The sequence below is a fragment of the Mus pahari genome, chromosome 11 (genome assembly GCF_900095145.1).
Source record: "Mus pahari chromosome 11, PAHARI_EIJ_v1.1, whole genome shotgun sequence".
In the NCBI taxonomy this organism is placed as follows: Eukaryota; Metazoa; Chordata; class Mammalia; order Rodentia; family Muridae; genus Mus; species Mus pahari.
Window position 1 is genome coordinate 25,312,250 of NC_034600.1, and position 18,090 is coordinate 25,330,339.

The 18,090-nt window shown below is 44.8% G+C and overlaps 1 protein-coding gene across 1 annotated transcript in view; it reads right to left on the reverse strand.

Annotated features, from left to right (window-relative positions):
* Scamp1 (secretory carrier membrane protein 1) overlaps nt 1-18,090 on the reverse strand; it is a 78,731-nt gene that overhangs the window by 28,265 nt on the left and 32,376 nt on the right. The window lies entirely within an intron of this gene.

Sequence of the window (18,090 nt, forward strand, 5' to 3'; positions counted from 1 at the left end):
AAGAAACCTGGGAAAGAAAAGGTTTAATTTCATCTTGGTGGTAGATAGTCATATGTCAGTTTGACACAATATTTATGGTAAAGGTGAAAAATAAATAAATAAAATATTAAAAAAAAAAAAAAAGAAAGAAAGAAAGAAAGAAAGAAAGAAAGAAAGAAAGAAAGAAAGAAAGAAAGAAAGAAACCTGTGGCACAACATCACTACCAGTTCCACCTTGCCAGTGAGTACCAACCATCTCTAAAGGAGGCTGCAGCACTAGGACAGACAGGCGTCTGTAAGTCTATCTCTGAGGATGAGCAAACCATGACATACATAGTGCAGACATCAAGGAGAATGAGTTACCACTGTACAAGAAATTTAAAAATGCTAAATGAAATAGAGTGTGAATTTTCAAAATGAGTACAGATCTATACAGCAAACTACCATCAAAGGGATTTTACATATATATTCCTGTGTGGTTTGCCTCCCCCAAAAAACACATCCTATAGTATGGTTTGTGTTTGTTTTTCAGACAGGCTCTCCTGGCTGAACTGAACTGCTCACAACTCCCTCCCAGGTCCTGGGGTTAGAGACATGCACTGCCTTACTCTGCCATATTACTTTAAAAGTAGAACCAAGCTGGGACCAAGAGTCATGGCACATGCCTGGATTCCCAGCTCTGGAGAGGAAAAACTACTGCAGATTCAAGGCTGGCCCAATCTACAGAGTGAGAGCGGGGCTAGAGTGTCCTGCAGAGTGACACATTCTCTTGAAAGAGAACGGAACAAAAAGAGTATATGAAATCCCAGGGCTCAAGAGACCCACAAGCCTGAGGCACAACCCAATCAGCTAAAGCCTCTATCAGCACTCTGCTGCCTTAAACACCAAGCAGTGCTGAATGGAGTGGGTCTGTAGTGGGCAGGATGGAAGGCTGCAAGATGGTACTGCTCACAAACACTAGGTACAACCTGTGCCAACCTCTCCCGCATCTCTGCATTCACAGCTTCTTTCCATTTGCAGATGTTAACTAAATCTCTACCAAGCTTTAGGTCCCAGTGGCTCTTCAGCTAAAGGACTCGGGATTACCTCAAGCCAGGTGCAACTCTAGAGAAAGACCTTTTGCCAATCCCTATGACAAAGGTTCCTAACTCTCCGACATCTTCTCCTCCGATATAAGAGCAATAAACCATAAACCACTCTTGTATGTGTGTATGTGAGTGTTTATACACAAGTGTGTGAGTGCCCATGTAGGCCAGAGATGGTGCAGAGCTCCCAAAGTGCAGTTACAGCCATCGTGACTACCACAGTGGTGCTGGGATCCAAACTCTGGTCCTCATGATTCAACAGCAAGTGCTCTTAACCGCTGACTCCCCTCCCCAGACCAAGATTGATATTTCAGCCATATGGCAGACCTATATTTGTAGAGAACCATGGTATACAGTATCTAAAAGTGCTAGTTCAGTATCCAGTTAAATAATATGCCAAGTACATAGTTAAGCTAAGAAATTCTGGAAGGGCAGAAGAGCTGTAAGTCCAAGAAAGACGAGCTCTGATGGCTGCCATTCTCCAGGTAACTGGGGTTTAAAGGGCAGAAAACGAGGCAGTAACTTTGCAGAGAACCAGGACTCACTGAAAATAATACCCTCAGGGAATGTGGAGAAGAAAAACACCATCCAGGAATGATGGGGATACTGAACATGTACTGTCCTGATTCCTCAACACAGAAGGAGGGAGGGGAAAAAAATCCCTGAAAATCCCTGATCACAAGTCTACCAAGGGGAAAATATGGACCATAATTTATACTATTCATACAAACAAAAAATCCTAGGGATAAATTTTCATTACAGAGGCTCCCATGCTTCCCTGGCCAAGGGATAGGAATATGCCTTAAGATGGCACTTCAGAGAACTCTCACAGAGAGCTCTAAAACGTAACCGAGTCATGATTTAGGCAGATAAAGAAACAAGCCACCCTTGGCCAAGATCAAAATTAGAACAACTGTTTAAGATCTGGATACACAAGCATAATCAAATACAAAATAAAGCTGTTTAATAAATATGAGGTTAGTAAAAGCTTAACTAGGGTACTGATGGTTAAAACTTATCACACTGGTCTTCAAATGCCTTGGGAAGTCAAACTGCCTGAAGTGATGTGTAAAGGTCCAGGGTGGGCATGAGGGGAAGCATGAGGGAATGGGTGTGGAACCACTGTAAGGACACAGCCACTGTAAGGACCCAGTGCTCCAGACCCATGGCAAGGGCAAAGCCTTCCCTCCATGAGGCCAGTGGGGTGGCAAAGCTGGAGGCCAGGATTTTTCAATACTTTAAGAGAGTTTAGCACACAATATTTGCATATTCTGTGGTGATTTAGAAAGCTCAACTAGAATCAACCAGTAAAAATTAAAGAATGATCATATTGCCTCAGTAGACTTAAGGACATTATAATAACCCTAGTCACATAATTGCAGATTGACTGTTCTGTAATATAAAAGTGTTCTGCTCACTGGAAACTCTAAGGACATTACACACACAAGAACATTCAAATTCCCTTCCTTCTAGGCATGAGAGATCTAGGGACTGTCTATGTCACATAAAAATTTACATCCTTCTTGGTGATAAGACCCTCTTGTGGATGATGCCACAAACCTTGGTCACAGGATATAACAAATCAAGCTGTGACTGGGCTGGAAGCTGCCTCCCTCCTAGGAGCTCCCAGTGCTGGTGGGAGCTGTGCTGGGAGAGCAAAGTCAGTACCAGTCGTACTCAGCTGTGGGTTCTGGGGACCCCACAAATCCTGCACCCAAGCCTGGGCTCACGAGCCTCAAGTACTCCCAGCTGTGGACAGGGAGGGAGACGCACAGTGATACAGCCACTGGTAAGGCACACAAGCGAAGTGCCTCATGTGCATATAGTATTGCATGGCAAAATTAAATTCACTAGCATGAATAATGAGCATGTGCTAATAATGCTGCGTGTTCTCCTTCCCTGTGTACCTCTGCAGTTTAAACATCTCATCCCCAAAGCGCCCCATGTTCTCTCGTGCTCGGGGTCTGTGGGGTGTTCTCCTGTGCATTCATCATGTGGTCTGGCTTCAGAAACCTCAGGTGCTTAGCAAATGTACTCTAAGCCTAACCAGAGACAACCCAGAGGTTGAAAGAGAGGGAGGGTACATTTTTAACTAGCTAACATGTTGAACAGCCACCTCAGGTAATCCTTACACAAGCAAACGAGGAGAACTTCCTAGAGCAGCTTCTATTGCCAATATGGCGTGCCCCCAAGGAATCTGGAACATTTTTAGATTTGACTCTTCACAGGCAACAGCTGGCTGTGGCTGTGCTTAGCTGGAGTCCCTTGGTACTAAGGACAAGGAGAGACACATACTCTAACTAAGAACCAGGACAAATAGAATTATTTCAATCAATAACCATACTAAAACAAAGCCATTCAAGACTCAGATAAGTATTTGGAGGAGCTACATAGTAGCAGAGAAGAGGTGTGCAGGCCAGGAGCTACACACAGTAGGGGTGCACAGACCAACATACAAGATCATGTACCTTCACCCACATATTTACCAGTCACTGATTACTCCATTGGCCACAAATATATAATGGAGCTTATGACTTAGTTAGGGAAGACGCCACGCATCACAACACAGAGCATCTTAGAACAGCAGAACCATGGACTGAAGGGGTCACAGGTGCAGGCTGAGTATAGACAGTTTCATGAGGGAAGACCATTCCAAACAGAAGACACAGCTAATGTGAGTGGGGCCGGTGTGCTGTGCCCGATACAAGACACGCAGAACAAGGTAAGAGGGACAGGTAACAGGCTATTCTAAAGGGTCCTGGTTTCATTCTGTTAAAAAAGGAAAAATGAAGAGGAGGAGAAGAAGAAAGAAGAACAAGCAGCAGCAGCGACAGCAGCAGCGAGCAGGAAATGGGACTTGAGCCCCAGGTCTACAGATGGGCGTGTGGGGTGTATCCCTACAAGGGGTTAAAGAATGAACAGCCTGGAAATTCAGTGACCCCCAACCTTAGGAAGCAAGATACTGCCCCAAATAGAACAGAGGATAGTTCACTTGAGCACAAATTCTCCATGAACACATGTTCTAACACGTGTTAGGAACATCTGTTGAACTGGGCAGTGGTGGCGCACACCTTTAATCCCAGCACTCGGGAGGCAGAGGCAGGCGGATTTCTGAGTTCGAGGCCAGCCTGGTCTACAGAGCGAGTTCCAGGACAGCCAGGACAGAGAAACCCTGGGGGATGGGGCGAGGGGGAGAGCACTTGTAGTGGCTCACAACTGTCTCTAGTTCCAGTCCTAGTTCCAGAGGATCTGATGCCTTCTATCGGGCACCTGCAGGAACTGGCATGCACAGGGCACACAAAAACATAGAAAAAAGAAAGTATATCTGACTCCTTAGAGACCAAAGAAAGTGAAGTCAAAAATAATAAATACAAGAGAAAATAAAGCCACCAGCTTGCACATCTGTATCCTTGAAACCATTTCTTGAAGGTAAAGAATATAAGGACTTCTCACAGACCAAGATGCTCGAATATTTGCCTCCGAAAAGAAGGGAAAGAACGTGGGTCACAATCTATAAAAAAGGAAGAAGATCTGAGGAGAGGAGGTAGGGGACAACAAAAACATATTTTTCATATCATCAACTGAGCAGCAGAATACAGCTGGTGGGAACTGCCACCAGCAGCATCTCTCACTAGGGTGCCATACACAAACACCTCAGGCAGGCCTGTGCTTCTATGCACACACAAACGAGTGAGATGAAGGACAGAAAGGATGCAAGGCTCAGGGGACCCTCGGGCTTTGTTATTATAGGGTGTTCACATATGCACAGGTATAGGACTGATTTGTGTGCACTTGGATTTATGTGGATTTGCAACTCTAAAAAGTAGAAACAAGAAACATAATTGATGTGTTAAAGAAGAGAAAACAGATGTACACAAGAAACTGAGTAAGAACCCAAAAATCAGACAAAAATATGGGGACAGACAGAAAACAGTATAAATATGGGAGACATAAATCCATCTACATAATTTCTTTGAATGTCAATGGCTCAAATGCACCAAGTGAAACAGGTTTTTCAAAATGGATTAAAAACCTAGAAACAGGGCTGGTGAGATGGCTCAGCAGGTAAGAGCACCCGACTGCTCTTCCAAAAGTGCAGAGTTCAAATCCCAGCAACCACATGGTGGCTCACAACCATCCCTAACAAGATCTGACGCCCTCTTCTGGAGTGTCTGAAGACAGCTACAGTGTACTCACATATAAATAAATAATCTTTAAAAAAAAAACAAAAAAAACCTAGAAACATCATCTACAACTACCTTCCTGTAAGATGGAAACACAAAAGAGCCAACTTCTAAAGCAGGGGTGGGGGAGTGGAGGGGGTGAGGTTGCAGGCGGGCGAAGAGTCAATGGCAGTCAGTTTAAAGGATTAACTCTCTGGAAATCCCAAGAAGAGCAACCCCCACTGTAGCTGAGACACAATAGAGGTCCCTAAGCTTCTGGACTGTGAACTGCAGAGAAAGAGGACGCTCTCTGCAGCCAAGACAAGGAGGACAGTGCCCAGGTAGCTAAGCTTTGTCAAATGCTGTGGTGCTAGCCCACTGAAGAGGAGCCTAAAAGCCAGTAAACCACAGTGAGAAAAAAACAAGCCCTCCAGGCAGCAGGTAAGAGGACCACACGGACTGGCACAGTATTCTCAGTGTGACTGGCATCCACACTGGTACCACAGAGGCAAGGGGTGGCTCGCCCAAGCGCTGAGCAGAAACAACCCCCTGTGACAAGAACTCTTTCCACCACCCAAGTTCCTCTGCACAGACACACTAGAAATACGTCAGCACAATCTATACACACGCACGAGTGTACACGTGTACACACACACACACACACACACTACTATCCACATGAACACTCCCCTCTCCCCTCCCCCAAAGGCTCACTGATTCACTGTTCAGGGAGCAGCATCTTTAAGAGCTGCCAGGACATCAGGAAGGGAGGACAGCCACAGGAAAGACGGACTGCAGAGCAGCCCCAGGACACTGCATAGTTACAACCAAGCTCAAAATCAGCAGGAGGAGGGAAATAAGGAAAACCAAACCAGTAACCTAAATATAATAGAAAAACCACAGCTATAATCAATCAAGCTAAGAAAATAAACAGGGTTGATCATCCTTAAGTGGACTAGAAACAACACAATGCTCAAAACTTAAAAAATGAAAATACAATTGCCACTACCACAAAATGCCAGAAAATTAGGAGAATCATAGGGTTTCTTATAAGCAAATCTATTCCAACAATATTGGCTAGCGGAGGGGGAGGGACAGAATGACTAAGACCGAGTCAGCGAGAAACAGACCGCCTGACTGGACAATGACAATGGAGAAACATTCAAGACCCAGCCAGCAAGGAGCAGCACAGGGCCAAAGAATTCCATAACTGAGTTCCACCGAACACTCGAAAAGTTAAAGCCATTTTCCTGTGTTTCTTTTGTTTGAGACATAATCTTTCTGTATTTCCCAGGCTGGCCACTTCTCTACCAGACTGTGCCACTGAGGCCAGCAACTGTCAGTATTGCTTGAATTTTTCCCAAAATTGAACTAAAGGGAATATTTACATACATATTTTATGAAGTTAATTAATTACTTAGCTTTACTACCTAAGACACCTTAAGAAAAGAAAACTAGGAACAGGAGAGATGCTTGGTGGACAGGAGCCCAGTCTAAGCCATCCTGCTGCTGTGATAAAACACATGACAAGAGCAACCTGAGGAGGAAAGGGTCTACTCGACATCCAGTGAGTAGTCCATCACCCAGGAAGTCAGGCCAGGGAGGGCAGGAGCGAGCGATGCAGAGGACACAAAGGGTGCTGCTTACTTAAACAGCCCAGGACCACCAGCCCAGGGATGGCACCACCTACAGTGGGCCGGGCCCTTCCACATCAATCACCAAGTAAGGAAACGCTTTGGTAAAAGAACCTGAACTTGGCTCCCACCACATGCTGAGCAGCTGACAACCACCCAAAACACCAGCTCCAGCCAAACAGGTACCTTCTTTTCTTCTTTTCTTCTCTTCCACAGGCACTACACTCACCTGTAAAAACATGCACACATGCACACCACACACACACACACACACACAAAATATATAACACACACTCACACAACATATACACACACAAAATATAACACAACACACAACATACACACACACATAAAATATATAACACAGAACACACACTCACACAACACAACATTCACAAACACAACTTGCAACACACAATATAATACCCAACATGCACAGTACAACACACAACACAACACACACAAGAACTCAAAACACAAAACATAAAACAGGACACACACAAGATCACAAAATAAAAACATACAACACAACACATACAAGAACACATACAATACACACAACACCTGAAACATAACACACAACACAAAAATCACACAAAACACAGGACAGCACACACAAAACACACACACAAATCTTTTTTTAAAAAGCTAAAGAAACAAAACTACAGGCCAACTCCTCTAAGGGCACCAGCAGGCAAAGTCCAACAGCACATTTAAAAATCACATGTGGCAACCGTGTGTGTTGTCCCTAACCCAGGAAGGCTGCTTCACTACATAAAGTCAACATGACACACTGTATCAACAGACTAGAAACTAAAAAGCACATGATCATCTCAGCTGACATAGAAAAAAGGTTGACAAAAATCTAACATAGTTAGATAAACTCCCCATAGTTTATCCTGAAGGGAATTCCCTCACCACACACAGGACTACCCACAAAGCCTTCACAGCATCCACAGGAGAAGCTAACAGCCTCCCATCAAAGCCCAGTGCCAGCCAAGGCACTGAGATGATCTGCATACAGGATAAGCTTTTCATAGTTTCAGAGGATTCAGCAGTAAATGGTTGACTCTTGCTTTGGGCCTGTGGCAAGGCAGTATACATGCTGGACCTTGAGGTGGAGCAAAGCCACTCACCTCACCTCTGCCACCACCGCAGCAAATAACTTAAATAGTTCCCATGAAGCCATACCTTCACGCTAAATGAAATACACCAAACACAAGAAGAAAACCATTGCATGATCTCATTTACATACATGTGAAAGCTAAAAAGAAGGCTCACAGAGAGGACAAAATGGTGATTACAGAAGATGAGGAGAAACTGGGGCAGGCAAGGGGCAGAGGCCAGAGAATACAAATTCCTAAGGCAGACAAGTCTCCTGCTGTGACACGCAGAACGAGGACCACAGGTGATGGAGTCAAACTGCACAGGAAATGCACGCTGAGCAGCGTGGAGCTGCTACCAAAACATAGCATTTGTATGAACTGATAGTAAGATAGTAATGTAAACTCACCATCTATATATATTTCATTAAATCATACTGTAATACTTAAATACTTAAATATACACACTAAAAATTAAAATTAAATGTACCGTTACCATGTGATCTAGCAATCACAAACCCTGATACTTACCCGAATGAGATGAAAACTTATGCCCAAAGTAAACCTACAGATATATTTTTAGCATCTTTATTCATCGCAGTAGGGCACTGGAAGCAAGCACACTTCCTTCAGTAGGTGAAAGGATCCATAAACAGAGTAGACCCAAGGTAGAAAACTATGCAATGCTAAAGAGAAAGGAACCATCAAGCTGTGAAGACACACACACACACACACACACACACACACACACACACACACACACGCATGCACACACACATCAGGTAAAACAGCCAGTCTGAAAGGCTGCATTGCGCATAGTGCAATGGTAAGATGACTGGTGGGAAAGGTGAAGCTACAGAAATGCAAACGAACAAAAGCAGAGAACTCAAACACCAGTGGCTGCTACTGAGGCTGTAACCAGGAGGGCAAGGCTGGGGTCTCCTTACACTGTCAATTACACTGATGGGTAGAGGTCAGCCCACACTTACTCAACCCACAGCAGGAACATACCCAGGCTGAGTTACTGTGTGTCAGTACAGGCTCATTAACTGTAACAAATTGTGTCAATCTAGAGGTAAAAAGACTCAGTAGAGGGTGGGGGGGGGGTGGGGGTGAGGGACAGGAGCAGTGGGAATCTGCACCTTCCTCTGGGAAGAGAACACCATTCTACAAAAAACAAAGCCTCTTTTTTAAAAAAAAGGAAGTGAAACAGGGTTCAAGAGAAGCTCAGCAGTACAGAGAACAGTTCAGTTTCCATCGCTCATAGATAGCTCCATGGACCTGGCCTTCATAGCACACAAGATACACACACACACACACACACACACACACACACACACAAATAAAATCTTAAGAAAAAAATATACAGCTAGTGAGAGACTGAAGCAATGGATTAACTCCTTTTTTTTTTTTTTTTTTTTTTTTTACAGGGTTTCTCTGTGTAGCTCTGGCTGTACTAGACTTGATTTGTAGACCAGGCTGGCCTCAAACTCAGAGATCAACCTGCCTCTCTGCCTGTGCTGGGATTAAAGGCTTATGATAGTAACCTGCCCAGCCAACTCCTTTTCTTACTAGTTGAAAACAGACTGAAAAGCAACAAAAGGGGACCATGAGCTGAGGGTTCTATCAAAGTAGAGGAAACGGGGACAGTTTCTAATCACTGCCTAGAATGCAGCCCCAAGACAATTCAGAATTTAATGAGAGGAGGGAACATGAAGTAAAGGAAACCAGAGAGCTAACAGTAGGACTATCACACTGGAAGTCCAGAGGCCTTGGAAGATGTGCCAACAAGGGGAGTGACATGGACTTCAGTCACAGAGGAAGAAATCCTAAAGTGAAGGTAGCCGTTGGGTTAATCTGATCTACAGAAGAGTCCACAGCCCTGCTCCAGGGCTGCCTGTTGTGTATAAATACGTGGTTGTACAGAGCTATCCTCCCAGAGACCCTGCCTCTAGCTGCACAGGAGTCCATCACGACCAGTCCTGTGAATTGCAGACATTCGCTCATGAAGGTGGTGGAGTCCTGCCTGGTATTCCAGCCATTCCCCTCGCCATCTGTATGCAGTTTTAGTCTAGCTGCATGTGGCAGAGAAGTGGGGTGTGGGGGCAGGTATACAGACTGGGGAGACTAGAGCAGGAGGTTTATCATTGGCTTTGGTTTGTCATTGGGACCTAAGGAGGGATAAAGGTGAGACCCTGTCTTGGGGGAGAGGAGAGGAACCCAATTTTATGGCGCTGGATACAGATTGATGATAGAGTACATACCTAACCTGTTCAAGCCTTATATTCATTTCCTCATACCAGATAAATGGGACACATAAAACTTCACATAATTATGAAACAGATAGTAACTATAATAAAGCAGTCTGGGATAGGACAACAGAAAGAGCTGCAGAAGTCAACGTAAAGGGTCAAGGAAATGAGACATGAGAGTTTGGAAAAAATGATCAGAAACAGCAAAATAGGAATGGGTTAGAAACAATGATAGCTCTGGGAAGTCAAGATACAAAAACATTACACTCGGCCGGGCGGTGGTGGCGCACGCCTTTAATCCCAGCACTTGGGAGGCAGAGGCAGGCGGATTTCTGAGTTCGAGGCTAGCCTGGTCTACAAAGTGAGTACCAGGACAGCCAGGNCTANANANANAAANCCTNTNNCGGGGAAAAAAAAAAAAAAAAAAAAAAAGATACAAAAACATTAAAAACAAGTTGCAGAGGTTGCTAGATGTCAGTGACAGTGGCTGCTGGCTCCTAATTAAAATCTAATGAGTTCTTTTTCTTCGCCCCTTCTTTCCTCCTTCTTCCTTCCCCCTCCCCCCCCAATAAACCTCTTCTCATGGAAAAAAAATCTAATGAGATACAAATGTGGGGAATTTTCAGAATCATGGGACTCATACTCTCCTTCATGCCTGGTTTAAAACTGTGAGAGAAAAATCAACTACTTTTTTGAAAAGGCTGCAGAAAAAGCAGAACTCTATGGTCTGAATGACTTGTCACCCAGAAAGTTCTATGTTGAAACCCAATCCTCAATCAATAGTTTCAGTAGATGAGATATTTAGGTGGTGTGGTTGTTAGGGAGAAACACTTAGAAATCTAATCAGTGCCCCTTAAAAACAAGGCAGTGGGGGGTTGCGGGGGAGGCTGATCTCTTCCACCGCATAAGGGCATAGCAAGAAATGGCACACAGGCGCCAGGAAAGACACCCTCGCCAGCTACTGAATCTGCCCGCATATGCACCTTGGAATCTCCAGCCCCCAGACTTGTGAGCCATCAATGTCTGCTGTCTATAAATGACCCAGCATAAGGCATTTGGCCAAACCTGCACAGCGTATAGCACATTACCCTCACGGTATGGCGTTTCCACAGTACAAAGAAGAGGAGGTACTCAGAAGAGAATGAAGGGCTTGAAGATGCACTGACTCCTGCAGGACTGAACAGAGTTCAAAGAGCTGCACATACAAGGGAGGCAGGCTGAAGGCTACACAGACACTGTGAGGACTAAACAGCAGCAGAGGAGAACCAGCCCTGGAGTCCTGTTTCCAGGACACCAACAGGATGACAATGGTTTTGGCAGACTCAGACAGGTGATGTTAAAGGCAGGCAGGGGGAGGTCTCCTAGAGGCTCCTCCACTTTGACCCTTTTTAGAACTGAGATGAACAGACAGGAGGGACACAGTCGTAGTCCTAACATATTATCTAATTCCCAGTGTGGCACTTGGCTCTAAAGTGAACCCCCCTGATTCTCCCTATGGTGTTCACATCTGTGAAATAGAATCCTCCTGAAAGCATTTCAGGGCTTTTAACACTCTTCAAACCATCAAAATACTGAAGTACAATAATGGTGACAAACAGCCACCCTCCTGATTCTACTACATTCTTTTAAGAATTTACCTTAGCAGACTGGACTAAGAGGCTCCATGGGATAGACAGAATGGATCATGATGGGAGACCCATGTATCCCCTGGGAACTGCAGGGGAGATCTGTGCCCCAACGGAAGGCAGCAACTAACTTCCTGAAAACTGCTAAGACTGTCATATGAAGAGTATAATCTTAGTCAAGAACCTCAAGGAACCTAGAAGAGATGCTTCCCCAGTCAGACCCCAGAACAAGCCCAGGAGGTTGTGGTGATGGCTAAGCAGTTAAGAATGCTACCCCTCAAGAGGATCCAAAGTTGGTTCCCAGTGCCCACATGGTAGCTCACAACAGCCTTTAACTCCAGCTCAAAAGGGCCTGATGCCCTCCTCTGGCATCTGTAGGCACCTGCACTCATATGCACACACCCAAACACAGACATATCATTAAAAAGAAATCTTTAAAGACTCAACATGAGCCGGGCATGGTGGCGCACACCTTTAATCCCAGCACTCGGGAGGCAGAGGCAGGTGGATTTCTGAGTTCGAGGCCAGCCTGGTCTACAGAGTGAGCACCAGGACAGCCAGAGCTACACAGAGAAACCCTGTCTCGAAAAGCCAAAAAAAAAAAAAGACTCAACATGGACAATACCTTCAACACAGCTTTCGACTGACTTAGCTGAGTTAGCTCTACTGAGCCCACTTCTGACCCGCAGAGACTGTGGAGTAAGCTTACTGTTGCTTCATGCCACTGAGTTTGTAATAGAAAACCTGTGTAGATGCTGTCTTGACTCACAGAAGTGAGGATAGCCTAGGAAACCCCAGCATTGTGACCACACAATCCCCTGACTCCCTCACAACAGTGGAAGGCCAAGTTGGGGGATCTCAGTGAGGTTCGGTTTGTAGGGAGCTAGATGGCTTTGGCTAAAGCAAACAGCACACGAGACTAGGACTGGGGCAAGCCTACATGGGTAACCTGGAACACACTGGGCTTCCTCCTCAGTTTTTCTATAAGCCAAAAAAATGAGACGGGCTAAGTTCTAGCCAGCTGCCCCCACGTGCCAAATTGCTAAGTAGAGAATATATAATCACTTCTAAGGAAAGTAGATAAGTTCAACTGATCTCTAAGAAAATGTTCCCTAACAGTATAAAAAAAAGTCGTCTGAAGATAGCCGGGAGGAGGCCTTGCATCTCTGGAAGGCCACCACTGTGCAGTTCTGCAGGTTTCTGAACTAGGACAGCTGGGTTTCGGTTGAAAGGACAGACAGGTAAAGCTCCTCAGGGAGTGAGGATGTGGCCACTGATTAGACAGGGGAAAGGAAGCCTCTGAGCCCAGGAACATTTGTACTTCTAGCCACTAGGACACTAGGAGAACAGAGGCACAGTGTCATTAAAGGGGATGAAACAAAGACTGGCTCTAGAGAAAGGTAATGAGCTCCCAGAATACCAGGCCAGGGAGTTGCAGAGAGAAAAGGAAGTGCACAGCGAGAGGCAAATAGGTGTCAGAACAGAGAGGGGCATCCACAGTGCTAGAAACAAGAACTGCTAAAGCGATCACTGTCAGCCCTGCAGCTAAAAGCTTCAGCCTGCACATTCACTCCAGGAGACTGACAGGAGGAACTATTTAATTCGATGCTTGCCTCCATGTGAGACATGAATAAAGCCCAAAAGAGTTCAAATGCACACCTGAAGTTACCCACTAATCAGCCGTCAGAGTTGGGCTAAAATGCAGGTCTCCAGGCCCTCTACCTACTGCATGGCCTGCGTGGTGGATGTTAGAGGCGGTTCTTTCTTAGATAAGTCATTTATGTCCCTTACAGTTAGAGATGACCACCTGGCAATCTCCTTCTCATGGTTCTTTCTGGTGGAAGGTACAGATCTGTGAGAGAAACTGCACATGGTACAAGAACAAAGAAAAGAAGGCAGACCAACCCTCTGCAAGGAAAGGAAACATGACAGCAAGTGAGGTCCCAAGTGTCTCTAAGGACTTCTATCCAGAGCATGACATCCCAGCCCCATGGGTCCCCAGTCTTTACCCTTTAATATCTATCAGAAGAAAGCTTGTCAAAGGCCATGAGCAACCTAAGATAATGTAAACCATCACCTGGTTAAAGGGAAGTGTTCCTGATCAGTTCTCAAGGATCAAATCATTGTCCTAGCAACTCAGAAGGTAGACCAGGGGGCCAGCCTAGCATATGCTGTATATGTACATGATCTCCTTAACAAAAGGCACCTTACTTACACTCAAGCAACACAGATTATGTCGTAACTCAAGGTCGCTATATTTCCAGCACATCTCAATCCAGACTAGGCCCACCCACTCTAAGTGCTCAGAGTTCCCCACACCAGCAGATACATTATTTGGCATCTTGTAAAAACTCTTGAATTTATAACTGTGTGAGTCAAAAATTATAAAAGTATTCAACTTTTCATTCTATAGTCTTTAACTACCTGAAGTTTTCTTTCAAAAAAAAAATTACATACTGTAAGTCTTCCTTTGAGATTATAATTACATATTTCCGGGCCGGGTGTGGTGGCGCACGCCTTTAATCCCAGCAATTGGGAGGCAGAGGCAGGCAGATTTCTGAGTTCGAGGCCAGCCTGGTCTACAGAGTGAGTTCCAGGACAGCCAGGGCTACACAGAGAAACCCTGTCTCGGGAAAAAAAAAAAAATAATTACATATTTCCCCTTCCCTTTCCTCCCCCCAAATCCTCCCATACAGTCTTCCTTGATCTCTTTCAAAGTCATGGCCAAAGTGCTGGCTTATAACAACTCTACAGAAACTAAAGTCATCGGAGAGGAGGAAGGCTCAATTAAGAAAACTGTTTCAGCCTGGAAGGTGGTGGCAAGCACCTTTAATCCCGGAACTCAGGAGGCAGGCAGATCTCTGTGAGTTCAAGACCAGCCAAGTCTACAGAGTGAGTACCAGGACTAGACAAAGAAACCCGATCTTAACCAAAAATGTGATTGGTTGACTGATTGATTGATAAGTATGTAAATACACACAGAGAAAGAGAGAGAGAGAGAGACAGACAGACAGACAGACAGACAGAGAGAAAGGGAATGTGATTCTACAAGATGAGGTCGTAAGCAAGTCTATAGGGAATATTCTTAATGAATAACTAATGTTCAAGGGTCCAAGCCCACTGTAGGTGGTGCCATCCTTGGGTTGGCAGTCCTGGGTTCTAGAAGCAGACCGAGTAAGCCATGGGGAGTGTGGTGGTTTGAATGGGTATAGCCCCATACATTCACACGTTTGACTGTGGCCCAAGGGAGTGGTGTGTTATGAGTGCAGCCGTGCTGGAGGAAGCGCGCCTCTGTGGTGGCAAGCTTTGAGGTTGCCTGTGCTCAAGTTTTGTCCAGTGAGGCACACAGCCCCCTTCTGATGCCTGGGGATCAAGATGTAAAACTCTCATCTCCATCTCTAACACCGTGTCTGCCTGCAGGCTGCCATGCTTCCCACCATGGTGATAATGAATTAAAGCTCTGAACCTGTAAGCCAGTCTCAATTAAAAGTTTCCCTTTATAAAAGATGCCTTGGTCACAGTGTCTTTTCACAGAAATAAAACCCTAACTAAGACAGGGAGCAAGTCAGTAAGCAGCGCTCCTCCATGGCCTCTGTTTAGTTCCTGCCCTGTTTGCATTCCTTCCCAACTTTCTTCAGTGATGAATAGTAATGAGGACACGTAAGCCAAAGAAATCCTCCCCTCCCTGAGTTACTTCAATCATGATGTGTCATCGCAGTAACAGTAACTCTAAGGCAGCCTCTGTCTTTATTACTTGCTGCTCCATGCATATATATACATATATATATGTCTATACATATATATTCTTAACTACAACCTCCTTCGTTTGTATAATGTTACATATATGTATGTTTTCAGGGTTAGCCATCTGGTGTCGGATAACCAGTCGGAATGCTCTTCTCTGTGGAAGGCTAGTCCCACTTGGAACATTCCCTAGTTGCCTGTAGTTCTTTGTCTAGGGTTGAGACCTCCTGGCTTTCTACTATCCACTGTGGCATGTCTATTGTTGCTGTCCCTGCTTAAGCAGTCATGTTGGTAAGACTATTTGGGTATAGCTTCTCACATTACTAGGAGACACAATTTCACAGCGAACTCCCTGATCTTAATAGTTTTTCCACTCCCTCTTCTGAAATGCTCCCTGAGCCTTAGGTATGAGAGTTATTTTGTAGATGTGGCCACTGGAACTGGGTTTTACAGAACAGGGTCTCATTGTGTATCTCTACCTGGTTTGCACTCCCTACATGGACAGGCTGGCCTTGAACTCACAAGATCCAGTAGCCTCTGCCTTCTGAGTGCTGGTATTAAAGGCACATACCACCACACCCTGATTGAAATCTTTAAGATTTATTTTTTCTGTGTATGAGTGTTTTGTGTGTGTGTGTGTGTGTGTGTGTGTGTGTGTGTGTGTATACCATGAGCCTAGTGCCCACGGAAGACAGAAGGAGGCCTCAGACTCCTGGGAACTGGAGTTATAGATGATTGGTTGCTACCATGCAGGTGCTGGGAACTGAGTCCAGGTCTTCTGCAAGAGCAGCTGGTGTTCCTAAAGGCTGAGCCAGCTTCCTGGCCCTGAGAAACCTACTTTTAATAAAATAATGTGAACTTTTTAAATCTCAGCAAGATTATACACACAGCCATCCTGATGTAGCATCTGCCTGCTTGACCTAAAGTAACTCACCACATCCTTATGCAACAATCTAGAAGCTTCCATGTCACAAATACTTTCTAAAACAAATATGAATACACCAATCAACTAAAAAAAGAGTGTTTGGACAAAAGTCAAACACATCATTTAATTCAATTAGTCAAGGAGCCTTGGGGGACTGGAGCGAGCTCAGGAGGGCACTTGCTATCCTTGCAAGGGATCTAGGTTTGGTTCCAGCACCCACTGAACGGCTCACACCTATCAACGACCTCCCAGGGGATCCAAGGCCCTCTGCTGACCTCCACCAGCACTGCAGGCACATGGTATACATGCAGGCAAAACACCCGCACACAGTAAATAAAACAGATCTTAAATTAAATGAACATGCTTCACTGGGTTCTTTGACAACAAGCATGCTCCTGGCTGTGCTGTAGTGCGCTCCTCAGAAAACCGAGAGCAGCTTAGTTTTAGACTAGAACCTAGCGAGACACTCCTTCCAAAAAGCCTTTCTGGGACTGCAGAGAGTCAGCATCTAGGACTGTAATTTACCATTCTATGTTTCATTTGTCCCGTATATATCCTTTGTATGTATGTATGTGAAGTTTTTTAATTCCCATTCAGGTAATAAACTTTCCAAAGGCCAAGACATGTACTCCTTAGTCGTCTGTCTCTAAAGGGAACGTGGTGTGTGCTGGTCAGTCCTACGTCAACTGGACATAAGCTAAAGTCTTCTGAGAAGAGGGAGCCTCAAGAAAATGACTCCATAAGATCAGGCTGTAGACAAGCCTGTAGGGTATATTTTAAATTAGTGATTGACAGGGGAGGGCCCAGCCCATTTTGGGAGGGGTTCATTTTATGGAACCTAGACTCCTAGGTTCTATAAAAAAGCAGGCTGAGCACAACGTGACCAGCAAGCCAGAGAGCAGCACCCAGCCTTCAGGAACACCCGCTGCTCTTACAGAAGACGTGGACTCAGTGTAAACCACCATGTGTAACTCCAGTTCCCACAAATCTGATGCCTCCTTCTGCCTGCCATGGGCACCAGGTTCATGGTACACACACACATCCTGAAGCACCCAGGGACACAAAGCTACCAGTCACCTCATTGACATACATCAAATTCCAAAAGTTTTAGGATCTATATACCCAGAACTGAGGACAAGGACCAAATACATTTATGTTTTTAATTACAGCTTTGTACAACGCTCCTATAGAATAAGGAGTCAATAAAATACACACTGAGGAAACACCCAAGGAAATTCTACATTATCTTTCAGAATAATCTTCTACACTGTGAAGAATACTCACCAGAAGAGGTGATCATCATCAGTTAAAGATCATTATAGGGTGATAAAAATGCACATATATAACTCAAGTATCCATGGAGTTGACTAACATTTTCAGAATCACAAATGTTTATATAACTAGGGACCTGGTGCATACAATTATATAAGATATTGGCAAAACTTCAGAAAACAACATTATTTGAGGAGAAAACTTCCAAAGTTCTTTTTTTTTTTTTTTTTTTTTGGTTTTTCGAGACAGGGTTTCTTTGTGTAGCCCTGGCTATCCCGGAACTCAGAAATCCACCTGCCTCTGCCTCC